Raw genomic sequence first — 14,957 nt, forward strand, 5'->3', positions numbered from 1 at the left:
CTGGCGATTACGGGGTTATACACTCCTAACATTAAACAGGACAAATTTCTGCAAACCACCATATCTCTTCTATCAAACACTTTAAACATACCCAATATTTGGGGTGGGGACATGAACTGTGTGCCACAAGTAGACATGGACAGATCACACCCCCTGCTAGTTGCTACCCCAGTAAGGAAAAAATCGCAAACACTGCAATCCTGGATGTCCGAGCGCCGACTAACAGACGTTTGGAGATACCTCCACCCATTGGACAGGGAATACTCTTATCACTCACCCGTGCACCTCCTACACACCCGCATAGACTTAATACTTTGTTCACTTGAATTGACACACAAATTCACCAAAGCAGAATACTCCGCAAGAGTGATCTCAGATCACAGCCCGCTCATAGCACATATCAAGTGGGGCAGACCGCGCACATGCATCCCGACGTGGCGCCTGCAACCGCGACTATTAATGGATCCCCCCTTCAGAAAAGAAATAGCCACTCAAATTACCACATATTGTGCACTTAATAGTGGAACTACGAAATCCAGAGTAAACGAATGGGACGCACACAAGGTGGTGGTTAGGGGAATATTCATGTCAATGTCCAAGGGGGTAAGACAAACACTGATGAACGAAATCCGAGTACACGAGCAAAATGTGAGATACGCAGAATGTAAATTTGCAGAGGGCGCAATAGACAATGCGGGCCTCACAGTAATGCGCACACTGTGGAAAGATGCAGATCACCGCCTGAGGCAATATGACTACAGATATCACATGGCCCGTATGCATGCAGAGGGCGATAGACCGGGCAGACTTCTGGCATGGCTCCTGAAGAGCGAGAGACACAGGGCCCCAATCATAAACACCCAAGCTGAAATAAACGACGCTTTCAAAGAATATTACAGTACACTGTGTAGAGCGCACCTCCCCCCCACACAAGAACAGCTGCGTAAGTTCCTTAGTTGAATACAAATAAATCAACTCACACTAATACAGGCTGAGGAACTGGATAGACCAATAGACATCGCAGAAGTGCAACAGGCGCTACGACAGCTGACACATGGTAAAGCACCGGGAGGCGATGGTCTCCCTATAGAATATTATAACACCTTCCAAACGCAAACTCTAGCACCATACTTTGAAATGTTGGGCGAGGCCCTAGAACGAGGTCAGCTATCCGAAACACAACGTGAGGCAATAATAGTGGTGCTGCATAAACCAGGCCGCAACCCAATGGATGTCCATTCATACCGGCCACTGTCATTATTAAATTCAGACTGCAAACTGCTAGGCAAAATACTAGCAAACCGACTTCTACCACTGCTGCCGGATCGGGTGCATCACGATCAATCGGGATTCATACCCGGGCGTAACACATATGTCAATATACGGAACCTAATATGCTTAATGGCGAACACCCCTGAGAATGAAAACGGACGAGTGGCGGTGTCATTGGACATTGAAAAGGCGTTCGACACACTGGGTTGGCCTTTTCTGCTAGAAATACTAGATCTAATGGGTTTTGGCAAGACATTCATTAGGTGGATCAGAACCTTATACTCTGAACCAACAGCTAGAGTCAAAACAAGCGAAACCATATCTGAGAAGTTTAGAGTGGAAAGGGGCACTAGGCAGGGATGCCCATTATCTCCACTGCTGTTTGCTCTAGCCATCGAGCCCCTGGCTGCCCGACTTCATACATACGCGTCCAAGTGGGGCATTCAAGACGGTCCACAGTACCGTATAGTCTCCCTGTACACGGAAGATGCATTAATATTCCTACGTAACTATACTACCTCCCTTCCTGGTATGCTTGAACTGTTAGATCAATTTGCCACTATATCCGGTCTTAAGGTGAACTGGTCGAAATCCTGTTTATTCCCAATGCGTGCGATCCCAGACTCATGCCGCATAGACCACTCTCCGACTGAGCTGAAATGGTATTACACTACATTTAAGTATCTGGGTATAAACATTTACCATGATCCCCAGGATCTTAAGGAGGGCAATCTAGGACGAGCGATCAGAGCCATCCGTGGCTCCTTACCCTTTTGGTGCTCGCTCCCACTCTCCACTCTGGGCAGAGTGGCCATAGCAAAGATGGTGGTTCTGCAACATCTGCTATATTTTTTCTCTGCGCTACCACTGACACTGCCTGCCTCCTTCTTTAAAACCCTGACCAGCATATTGACAGACCTAATATGGGGGAACGGCCGCCGCAGAGTGGCCCTAAACAAAATACACCACCCACTGGCACAGGGAGGGATGGGGGTGCCGCGACTCAAAATATACTATGCATCCGCTCAGCTACAGTGGGTGCTTAAATGGATACGCGATCCTACAAACACAGAAGCACAAATTATACACGGCGAACTAGGACACACTAATATAATACGTCACCTATTGGACAAGGACGCTACATGGCGCACGCAAAATATACTACTTCACAATGCACGGCGATTATGGCACCGATATGTGCTGGGTGGCGACAAGACACCACAATACTCCCCTAAGATTCCACTGTTAGACAAAGTCGAAGTGATAGCCGCAAAACTAGACTTATCAGTTTGGCCGGAGAAAGACCTACAAACAGTGGGCGACCTATTCAACGATGGTCAAATAAAAACCCACGAGGCACTGGATGCCGCTCACAACCTAGGGCGAGGCGACTTCATTACGTTTGGAGCGGTGCGACAACTAATACGTGCTACATGGAAATGCGGTAACAAAGAGCCCGCAGTAGCCCCAATCCTACATGAACTATTAAATAGCCCGCAAAACCCATCGAATATCTCGGGAACATATAGAATCTTGACCACACAATTTACACAAGGCCAAGAACAAGCTAAAAACAGATGGGACCTGACACTCGCCAACACTCTCTCACAACACGAGTGGAATCAGGCTGTAACTTCGACACACACAGTATCACGCAACCCCAGGCTAAGATATACAAAGTTGAACTATTTACATCAGACACATCTATCACCACACCGACTCGCACAAATGTTCCCTCAATCAACCCAGAAATGCCCAAGATGCGGAACCATTGAAGCCACCTTCTTTCACATGACCTGGGAATGTCCCCCGATCTTGAATGCTTGGAGTGACATAATATCTCAAATAACCGTATGGCTCGATGCTCCATTGGCCTCCAGCCCAACGCTATGCTTACTGGGAATAAGAGAAAGGCATAAAGGCAAAAAGCAAATACACAAATGCATAGATTTAGCGTTAGTCTTGTACAGACGATTAATAGCTATGCACTGGAAGGCACCCAACGCACCAGGGATGACACTTTGGCGCACGGAACTATTGCGCTGGGCAAAAGCAGAAGCATATACACTGCAGTTGCTGTAGGACAGAGGGATCAAAGGGAAGGGCGTAGTAACCTGGAAATCCTTTGTCACAACACTTGAAAGCAAGGAAGATAAGCGCCCCCCCTGATTACAAAAACACTCAAATTGATTAAGTAAATAATGAAAGAAACAGCAAGCAGTGCATAGTCTACACAAAACATGAAACACACCCACTAACTGAAAGAAATAAAAAAACACAGCTGATAACAATGGAGCTCAGCCACCAGGCTCACTATATCTGCCCCTTTCCTTGTATTCTCCCACTATTGTACTTAATGTCTCTCTTTCAGCTCCTATCTTCTTCTTTTCACTCAAACTCAAGAATAATAGCAGTAAGCACCAAACTAGCCATTAGTATTGGATAGCAGATCACAAGGACGTGACTGCAACATTGGTGCTCTACATAAGTGTGCAATTTTAAATGTACTTACATTGCGTATGGAGCTCGTTTCTATTTCTATTTTTGCCATTTTGCCTATCCCTGAGTGTAATGTTAAATAAATACAAATAAAAAGATGTTAAAAAAAAAAAGAAAACCTTACTGTATCTTCTTTATTGCCTGTGTGTAACTGAGACTTATTGCTCATGTGAGAAAAGGGTAATCTCCATTTAACCACGATTCCCCTGAGATGTTGCACTTTTGAGTCCATGTGTAAAGGTTGCCAGAAATCACCTTTTACTGTTTGGGTTTTTGGTGATGTACTGCTTGTGAGCCAGAAGGTATGGACCAACAGCTGCGACTTGTTGTAGGATTGGCCTATTCACCTACAAACAAAAGTGCTGTCATCCCTAAACCAGCAGTCTTGCCTAGAGCAAGAATCCAACTACAACAAAAGAAGAGATCAACAGCCTTCGGCAACAAGATATAATTTGTACATGTTGTAGGTCACATTCCCAGAACTTCTCCTCTTTGTCCTAGTGCCCTACAGTCAGGAGAACAAACTTGTTGACATGTGCCATCTGTATTAAGCCATACAATGGGAAGTCATTGTGCTCTGTGCATTCAAGACACAATTCAGTCAAATTGTGACCAAGTCTTCCTAACGCTCACCCTTAGTAAGGCATATCATTCGCTGGAGCCTGAAGAGTGATCATGCTACGCCATCTCTCTGCAACTTAGGTATCTTCAGCTACAAGCACCTCAGCTTTGGACAGTAGTCTACCATTCGTGGCTCGCTGCGGTCACAAGGGTTGGGGCGGGTGCGGCACACAGGGGTGGGGAGGGAATAGAGGGGGAAACATGTATTTAAAAAATAAAAAAACAACAATAAAAACATACCTGATCCGCCACCGCACCCCTCCTCTTTCTCCCGTCGGTGCAGGCACAGGCTGCTAGCCTGCTCTCCAGCCAATCCTGATGCTGCTCAGAGAAGCATCAGGATTGGTTGGGAGTGCCCAGCCAGGGCACTCCCAGGCAGGCTGGGAGCCTATGTCTGCTCTCAGTCTGGACCCAGCAACACAGTGCCGGTCTAGAAAGAGCACACTGCGCATGTGTGTTTGGCTGGCCAGAGACTACCGGCTAAACACACATCCACTCTGAGGGGAGTGCACAGTGTACTCCCCTCATTCCCGTCTTCCCCCAATGCCCGCTCCTTTAATAATGAAAGGATAGTAAACACAGTTTATTATCCTTTCATTGTGAAAGGATTTGCAGCTTCTGCTGCTGGCAGGGGGGAGTGGCGCTCCTCCGCCCTAACGGAGGAGCCGCCGGCGCCGTAGTCTGCAGCTAAAATCTTGCAAGAAGAAATGTAAAGAATCATTACTGGCATTGCAAACTTTCCAAGTTACAGCTACAAAATTCTTGTTTATGGAAAAGAACAAAGGAGACCATGTTGCACTGCTCTACAGGAGGCAGTCTTAACACTAAACAAAGATTAGTCTGTTTATAAATACCCTCTATGAAGTTTTAAGGTTATCATTTATCATGAGATGGTATGCACCCTGATCCTGACAAGGTGGATCTGCTCACTTCATTACTTGCTCAAGGATAATGTCTCAGCCTTCAGATCATTTCTGTGTATGGTAATTTACTAAGAATGAAACAGTTAGGAGTTGAGCTCTTATGACAGTCAACATCAAGATGGGTTGACCTCACCTCTAGTCTAAAAATTGTAAAATTAGTTTTCGAAAAGATCAAATAATGTATTGCAGAAGCAGAGGTCATGGCATACTGGGATCCAGCTATTCACATTGAAATAATGGTAGATGAAAGCTGTTAGTCTAGGTATCATTCAACATTGGAGCACAGGAGGTGTGGCTAGCACAAACAGAGGCTCGATTAAGAAAAAGTGTACAGGCAAGTATGTGTCGCATAAAAATGGACAGGTTTTTGCATCATTTCGCAAAAGCAGTACAATCGCTGTGTCACTACTGATGTTAACCATTATTACTATCAGTGCTTCAAAGTAATAATAATTACATGAGTAAAGGAAGCAAACGTTTTTCTTAAGAGCCTGTTTCCGGTACTGCTGAATGCTTGAATCACCAGATACCAAGGGCACCAGGTCCTGATTTCCCCTCACTCTTCTTTCTTCAACGTCCTAGACTTCCAATGTCTTTAGCTTACGTTTCCAGGTTTTTTTCACCCTTATTTTCGCCCTTTGCCATTATTTTCCTGTTTTCTCTCCCTCCTTCTTTTTCGGTAGTTCCCCTTCGCTCTTGCTCCTACTATAGAAATGAAAAGGAATCTCTGTCCCTGCAAATGAGTGCTGGTACCCACAATCTGCCACCACTAGGACAAATTAAGAACAAAACAATCACAAATACTTCACAAATTATTATAAATAAGCAAAACCTGTATCTATAGCTAATTCATATGGACATTTCAAAACGTCCACTAAAAATAACTTTTCAGTTCATTTTAATGACATCATGGTAACACGTCCGTCATAACCTTTATCTTACCAGGTGGTAGCAGTCTAAACTATTTTAAGCGTCTATTTTTGTCAGGTAATTTGCAATCTATCAGCCCTTATTGATTTTTACAGCAGAAATGATTTGCTGCATGTCCATCTTTTATTGGATGAATTTCGGTTTTATCACCGATCGTATATTTGTATCGATTTTATGCAATTCTTAAGCATCATCTTAATAAGTGGGAAATATATTTTCAGCCCGTGATAAATTGTTTTCTATATAGAGTGCATTTGTTCATTGAAAACACTTCTATTAAACGTCTTTCTTAGTGGGAATAGAAAGCCAGTTTCTCAAAAACCACATGATTGCATGCCACAGCCATCAGTCTCAAGCAAGTCTATTTTTTCGGAAAAAGTGAACAGATGTGTACATTTTCTGGCATAACTATATGAATATACAAGTAGAAAAAGATGTTCCTTTGTCAACCTGCAAATATTTACTAGAGGAAATGTCATAATTACGAAAAAAAAGAATTGGCAGTAGATATGCATCAATCCAACAAAAGGTGATGGGGAGAATGCTTGCAAATAGTCTAGCAAATGGTAATTGCTCAGGGTACCCTTCCAGTCGATTGTATTTCACGCACTTCTCCATGATAGACAAAGGCCCACCTTATGCAAATCAGTATTGAACCATCAATCTTTGGAGATTTACTGGGTCTGTCAAACTATAAATGACCATTTGAGTGCCAAAGTATATAAAATTCTATGAAGTGTTAAAAGTTTTTTTTTTTTCCATGAACAATTTGTTAATATGTTGATCGTTACAAACTGGAGTTAGGACAAATGTGGCTGGTATCCATGTAGACCCTTGTATCAGTCGTTTGACATATGATGTGCTATCATTTAAATTGTCCATAGTATCAGGTATTCAGGCAGTTGTTGGTGAATGTCAATGAAGTCCCTGTAGTTTGCATTTGGGCAGAATGAAGACCAAAATTGGCACATGTGGCGCTAAGAGAACAGGTGATAGTATATACAGCTGTCAAAGTCTCCGCCGATAGAAATTTGCCTGGGCCTCATTCAACTCCACTGTTATTAATGCCCATTGCACCGATCTGGGAGAAACCTATGCAAATTGTTCTTCTCCAATAGTAGCTGTCAAGCCCAAGGTGAAAGGCCACATGCTTTCAGAACTGGAACACAAGTACCCCAACATCAGTCTCAGACTACCTGGGCCCCTCAGGTGAGATGCAGCTTAGATCCGATGTCACAGCGAGTCAAATAAATCCTGTCAACTTGTCCCAAACTCAGAATTGCACAGTCATTGGGCTTCATCCTATAGGCGCAACCTAAAGGATCAAAGACAATGAGCTACAGAGAAAAGTACATTTATTTTTTGTCTATATCCATTCTTTTAATGAAGTACATGCCATGAATGGCAGCAAACTTAGACAAAAAAGGGACATGGAAGGCAGATGGTTAGTTATCCGACTTAGGTACCGGAAGAGCCAGGTTTTTAGTCCCGTTTTTTAACTTGAAGTGAGCGGGGTCACGAGAAAAAAAGCCTGGTAGTGGGTTTTTCAGCCTAGCATTAATGAAGCTGAACATTATTTCCTTAACAGCAGACAAGGCTTGTTTATGAGGTTGTGGAGTCAGTGTTTGAATAGTTACAATTCATTACTTTGCCTGTATTTTAAATGTTGTTATTTCTACTAAATGAAATGTCATGATTGATATGCAATGTTATGTTTAATGTTCGTGTCAATTTCCCTCTTTTTCTATCACCTCGAGCATGTTGTTTTTACTTCAGTGTAATTAATAAACCACGCCTGGTCTATAATGAATTTTCATATTAGTCTTCCTAATAGTTTATTCTATCTTAACCAACTTAATAGCCTTGGTTTATGATCTTTATGTCTCAATGCGGATTTATTTTCAGCACAAAGGGCCTGGACTGCTCTACTTTCTAAAGAAGTCGTACTGATTTTAGGGGCATACAAGAATCTGGTGTTTGCGAAGCATAGTTGCCTGTGTCTTGGATATGCCCAGGGTGCTCATGGTTCCAGGATCTCACTCCTATAGGGGATTTGTGGAAAATTAAATATCCTTTGATTTGGATACTGTGGGCAACCGACAGCGAGTCAAATACTGTTGTGGCAATAATTATACTTTTTGGTAAGTGAACTTTAGAAAACTTGATGGCATAATTTTGAAATGATGGTTTTTTGGGATTGATCTGCATGGAGGCTGAGGTAAGGATGTTGCTGTAGTTTTAGTTGGGCCTGGCTTATAATAAGATATCAATTATTCCTAAAAAGCAAAGGAATAGAAAGATCCTTCAATGTGACTTGAGTTAGTAGCCACAAAAGACAATGACTGCGGATTGGACGTGAGAGAGCTATCATAGTCAGTGATGAATCCTAAATCTTTGACAAACTTTACTGGGGTGAAGGAAGTGGTTTTTGGTGGAGGGCAAAGGTGTTTGCTCTAAAGATCTGATCCTTAGCCAACGAGTAGGCATTCTGTTTTAAAGTAGTTCATTTTAGCCTACTTGGAGGGAAATATTGAGAACTGTTGAGGAGTCTAGCTGTTTATTGACTCTGATTCTAATTTAGATTCAGAATGCGAGAATATTGTTCAGTTTTTGAGTGGCAGTGTATGAAAAGCCAGGGCATAAAGATAAGCTACTCAGCTAACACATTGAAATGAACTGCTAGGGGAGGTATGCATCTAAACATTCTATGGGATTAGTAGGTCATTTTCACTAGATATATGTGAGTGTAGTAGTATCTGATTTAGATAACGAATGAGATTTTATCAACCTCTCAAGAAGTTGTGGAACCCAAAACACATGCATTATTGAATACAATACTTGGATTTTGCTGCCAACTTAGGGTGGTTTTAATATTGCGTGTGACAATGCAGGGTAAAACAAAGATGATTTTGGACTTACTTATAAAAATACCTGGGCAGGTGTTACGGAGAAGGAAGTGTTGGATGAATAATGGGCACTGGTTCTTGAGTCCCTGGTCAGGGTTTTAAAAAAATGCAAGATTTTAATCAATACAGTCAATATTCTACAAAGGACTTACTTAACACCACAGCAACTACACAAAATATATCCAGGGGTACCAAAAATCTGCCATGCCAAAACACAAAAGTGATTAATTGTAGACTTATTTCTCATAAGTAACAATTATATAAATTCATGAACACTGGCATTCTCCACAAAAGGTACATTGTTCACGAAGAATTACAGCATTTTTTCTGACCATCACAATGCAAGAATTATTTTTAAAAGACCAACCATGAACTCATCCATTACATTTATTTGCAAAGTCAGTAAAAAACAACAACAATCATGTGAAAAAAGGGCCTCAAATCTGTGCACAAGTGCTCAGGTGACCACTTGACTCCCCAACTGCTTTGCATAAATAGAGTAAACATGAAAATCTATATGGAGTCTTATTGTCGACGGAGTTCTGATCTTAGGTCATTAAGAGGACGTCTTCAGGACAGGGGCTTATTGGAGAACAAGGTCTGAATAAAAGAAAGTCAAATAGATTTATGAATTACTGGTTGGTGCTGGTCATGGACTCATAAGAATTGAATTATTAATGATACCTTACATATGTTGATACTCCCAATGCGCAGAAGCAAGGGATATTATAGATCCATTAATGGGTGAAGAAGAAACCAGGACTGTGGGGAAAAATTGAAAACCACAGTTAAAAAGGGAATAAGGAAGTAGAGAATGGGGGAGAAGGTGAGAAGTAATAGTCTTACCATAAGAGGTAGGTAAGCACTGCTAATCAATGGGCATGGGCCAGGGCCAGATGAGTACAGAATAGTGAACTGCAGAAAGGAAAAACAATTAATCAGTCCAACTGGACTGGGGCGGATCATCTTGTTAGTCTGACTCATTAAAGTCATTGTATGGCGAGACCATTGCAATAACAATCTCTCTCTCTCTTCCATCCCTTTATGAGATGGAAGAGAGAGAGTGACAAGACTGTTGGGGGAGCATGAAGGCCCCCAAAGTCCTAGCCAGTTCCCCCATCCTGCAGGAGCCGGCATTGCTCCGGCAAGCAGGGATCTGCTGTAAATAGCAGCTCCCTGCCGGCGGGAGAAATATTTTCATCTCTTATCCTGTATGCATATTTGCGTGCAGGGAAGCAGATAAAAACGTCACTTTCTGCAAGTGAGAGCTGTATGACAGCTTTCAGCTGCAGAAGATGAAGTGTTTGGTCTGACTTGGCGAGAGCTGTCAAAGCTCCCACCAGGTCAGAGCAAAAAGCTGTGTCCCGAGGGTGGGCACCCCAGGACATAGCAGGAGCCAGCCATGGAGGATGGATGTCCTCATAATTTGCTACACTACCTTAAGGAGCCTGGGAAGGTGAAGGTCCCGGGGGCTGCGTGGGGGCCGTCCTGCCCCTCTTTAATTATGGTTAAAGCCCTAGGGAAGTGATGGTACCTGGGGTTGGGGAAGGGCATGGTGGCCCCCTCCCATATCACTTTACAGGATGTATGATTGAACAACAAATGTGTATATCACGCATGCCTTTGCAACGCGGTCTCAAAAACGACAGCGTCTTTACCACACATGTCTTCACCTTCCACCTTTACAACAAATTTCATTGTAAAAGCTTGTTTAGCAGATTTTGTGGCACACCATTGCACTTTTGGTAGCATTATTGCACCACTTCATTTGACTTGCACTCATTCCTTTTCAGCCTTAAATTAATGGACACCACTGCATCACAGTATTCTACCTTGGCATAGGCATGTTTAAGGTACCGGAGGGTGCTTGTTTTCTACTGTCATTTATATTATCAATATCAGAAAGTGAAAGCCTGATCTGATTCTGAGAGGATTCAAACTCATAACCTGCTAGTTATCATGAAAAGTAAGCAACATGTGATTAAATCCTTGAGTTACTTTGTGCTACAACACCTGGGCCTATATCACTAAAGATTGTGTTATCTTTTTAGCGCTTACTTGGTGCAAAATTCTAACAACGCTCCCTGCAGGGACTCAGCTGCATTCTCACAATGTGCCCTGCAAGAGCTCACAGCACCAAATCACTTTCCACTCCACAGTAGGTTGCTGCACTCCTCACTCTCCTCCCTGCATAAAGTCACAACACTCCATCACTGCACGAGCTCCCTGCACCCATCACAGCTCTTACAAAAGGAGCCCCTTGCATCACTCACTCACCTCCCAGAAGGAGCACTCTGCACCCCTCCCTCACTCCCTCTGTCCCTCACAACAATCACTATAGAAGTTCCCTACACCCCTCACTCTCTTTCCTTTATTGATTTGATGCAATCTCACAATGCTCCTTGCAGGAGCACCCTACATCCATCACTCTCTTCCCTGCACTCATAGCACCCCTTGCTTTCTTCCCTGCTGGAGCTCATTGCATTCCTTGCACTTGTCCTTGCAGGGGCAGAAGTAGAGGTGCACTCACACAATCCTTGTTTTCTGCGCTCTCCTCTCAAAACCTCTCAGACCCCTCCCTGCATTAGGAAAGGGCTTGGGTGCAGAGACCCTTGTCTTGGTCACTTGTTCCCTACCTCGGAAACCCATTCTCTCCCACAACACGCTGATACCTACATGTAGAGGTGAGTGAGCCACTGAAAGCTCGAACCAGGATTGGGTCTGAAGCTTGGCCCTGACTTGGCTTGAGGTTCCATTCACATCTCAAGACCACTGACAAGCCAGGCTTTCATATGTCTTATGCCTACGCCCCTTGTGTACCCTTATGCACCAAGGAGTAAATACAGACCAGTAACTTTGGAAATAAAAAAGAAAGATATTTAGTAACAAATAATCTGGAATAATTGTGGCTTCCTCGTTTAACCAAATTGTGTGATCTTAGACAAATATTTTATTTTACTGATCCTTCTGCTTCTTCACTTTCAGAAATCAAAGCCCCATGAAATACAGGATTTAAGAATTCCAGCTGTACAAACAACTATTGCACTTGATGTAATAGACTGTAATGTTGCTCTGTCTACAAGAATCTGGGCCACATAGAGGGTTCACATGATAACTGTCTTGCCTCTTAGTTTACTAATCTCACTAGCCCATGTTTAAAAACTCACTTTAAATAAATATTATCAATGCAATGCTATAATGTGAAGTATTAATGTTAAAGCATTCCCATGTAAAATTATATGCTGTTTCCTTCTCAGCATTGCCCTGATCCACTAAGCCTCAAGACCTTCATTTTGTTATGTCCTGAGGGTGACCTCTCAAATCCTCTGCCTGTTATTAGGCCTCTTGTCATGCTCCTGGATTTTTGCTTGTGCAAACTACTCTAAAAAAGGAAGCAGATAATTTTCATGGTTGCATCGAGGCAGGTAATTCTGTAAAGAGCCATTAACTAACTTAATTAAACAAGGCTCTCTGAGAGCAAAACATTTTGCTTTCACTGTTGAGAAACTATTTTTCTTTTTTTTCCTCAGGTATATTAAACATCACAGCCTTTGCGCTCCTTAACTGATTTTGATTATTTCATGAAGCACAAAATTGCAAAATGCTGGAGGCTTTGCTTATAAAATGATATACTAGTTGATTACATCTAAGTCCTCTTCCCAGGGGTATATACATATATTATAATCCAAAATATATTTTAATATCCTATTTTTAGTTTAAAAATGAATGCACTTTTAATTTTGTTTGAATTGAATGAATTAATTTTCATTTTTGATAAATGTTAATGCATTATAAATAAATATAAACATTTTACCTTAGTTGCGTATTGTTTTTCAAGTAAATCTTTAGAAAATGATTTTTGTATTTAATTTAATATATTTATATTATTAAACATATCTTTAAAGCAAAATTAAATAGTGCTTTAAAATAGTGCTTTTATTTTGTTCTACATTTAAAATAAATATAAATTATTTCACATTAAGAATGATAATTAAAGTATTTTACTTTAAGTTTAGTAAACTACTTTTCTTTTCCTTATGCTTCACCATAGGGAGATCTTCAGACCGGTGGTGGAGAACTTGCCCTAGTAGTAACTTTAAACACGTAATTTAGGACCCACCACATGAGTTCAGGGGGTTGAGGCATGTAAATCTACACTCTGTAGTAAACTTACAATTGTAAATGGTGAATAGTCAACAGTAGTACATTTTTTGCAAAGTGTAAGAGTAAACTTGTAGATTTACTCACTTGTACATTTACTGTTGTGAACAGGCCGCGTAGCTCAATTTTATATGTCTCCACTCCCTGAACTGAAGGGATGTAGACATGTAAGTCTGAGCTTCGGTGTACACCCAGAAATGACGAATAGGGAAAAAATGTAGGCTTACTCCTAGGTGCAAGAGTAAATGTACACATAAGAAAAATCTACATATGTAAATTTACCTTTGTGAAGATGTCCCTATGTAAATCAATGACACTTGTATATAGTACAGTTAGACCTAAGAAGTTGAAATTGGTAAGCAGATTTATTGATTTGGCTCTGGCTATATCTGTAGGCAAAAGACAGATAACTGTGTCCTGAATGCACCCAGAGGCCCAGCGATTCATGCTTGGCAGAAGGTACCACAGGTGGGCCCTTTCTTAAAGGACCTGAAGTTGAAAATGAAACACTATCTAAGCAGTCCAAGCACAAAGCAGGGTGCATGGCCAACACAAAATGGGTTAAAGATAAAAATTATGGCCTTTCCTCTTAAATGAAATTCCAGAATGGCCTCTGTTGTACACACACCATATATCAGACACCACACCACAGAACAGCAAGAAAACCCCCAAAGAAAACTTTTGAAGTGTTACGTGTTACAAACCAAGCAAACAAAAATAAGGCAAATAAATAAACAAAACAGGTTTCTAAATAAAGAGAACCATGCAATGAGAACAAGTAAGCAAAAAAAGATTCCTAGATATGTTACCAGTAAATAAATACAAAAACAAAAAGAATCATCATTTTAATGGCAGCAATCCCTAAAGAACTTTGTTCAGAAGTGTCCACAAGTGGTCAGCGATGCACCAAGGATGCATAGAGTCGAATTAGCCTTGGAGACAAATATCCATGTGGCTTACTTAGATGAGGAAACTGATATTCCCAGTTTTTGGAATTAGGTTCTGAATTGGAAAAATAGGAATAGCTCTCTCAGTATATATATTTTAGTGTATTTTGCCACTGGCTTGGGATGATAATTGGATTGAGAGGATTGTGATTAGGAACGGGAGCTCACAGCAAATGCTCATAATGACTAATGTTTATATTGCTCCTGGAACAGAGGAAAAAAGGGGGAGGCTGTCCCGACTGATTCAGATCCTGGGTGATCTAGCTGGGGAATATCCGTGTTCTGATTACCTTATAACTGGGGATTTTAATATGAATCTGTTTCAGGACACTGTAGAAGCTCTTGAAGGCCCTAATCTTTGTAACCGCTAATTAGTTCCTGAACAACTGTTGCCCGCACTGTCTGTTGGGAGGGAACGTAGTAGTGCATATAAATAGCATGGGGTTTAAAGTTTTGAATGGCCATTCCCATGACGATGCCCCTCCTTGTTAGACAAGATCGGATGGACGATCCCACTCTTTATTTGGACTATACCATTTGTAACATCAAATTGTTTCCCCTTATTGAAAAGTTCTTGATTTCCTCCCAGAGCGAGAGTGATCACCATTCCCAAATTGTAAGTATAAAATCTAGTGTTCATTTTCATGATGTCATGTGGGCTGTGGGTGGCGGCGTTTGTTCCAAGTCACTAAAGCGTA

The sequence above is a fragment of the Pleurodeles waltl genome, chromosome 3_1 (genome assembly GCF_031143425.1).
Source record: "Pleurodeles waltl isolate 20211129_DDA chromosome 3_1, aPleWal1.hap1.20221129, whole genome shotgun sequence".
Classification (NCBI taxonomy): domain Eukaryota; kingdom Metazoa; phylum Chordata; class Amphibia; order Caudata; family Salamandridae; genus Pleurodeles; species Pleurodeles waltl.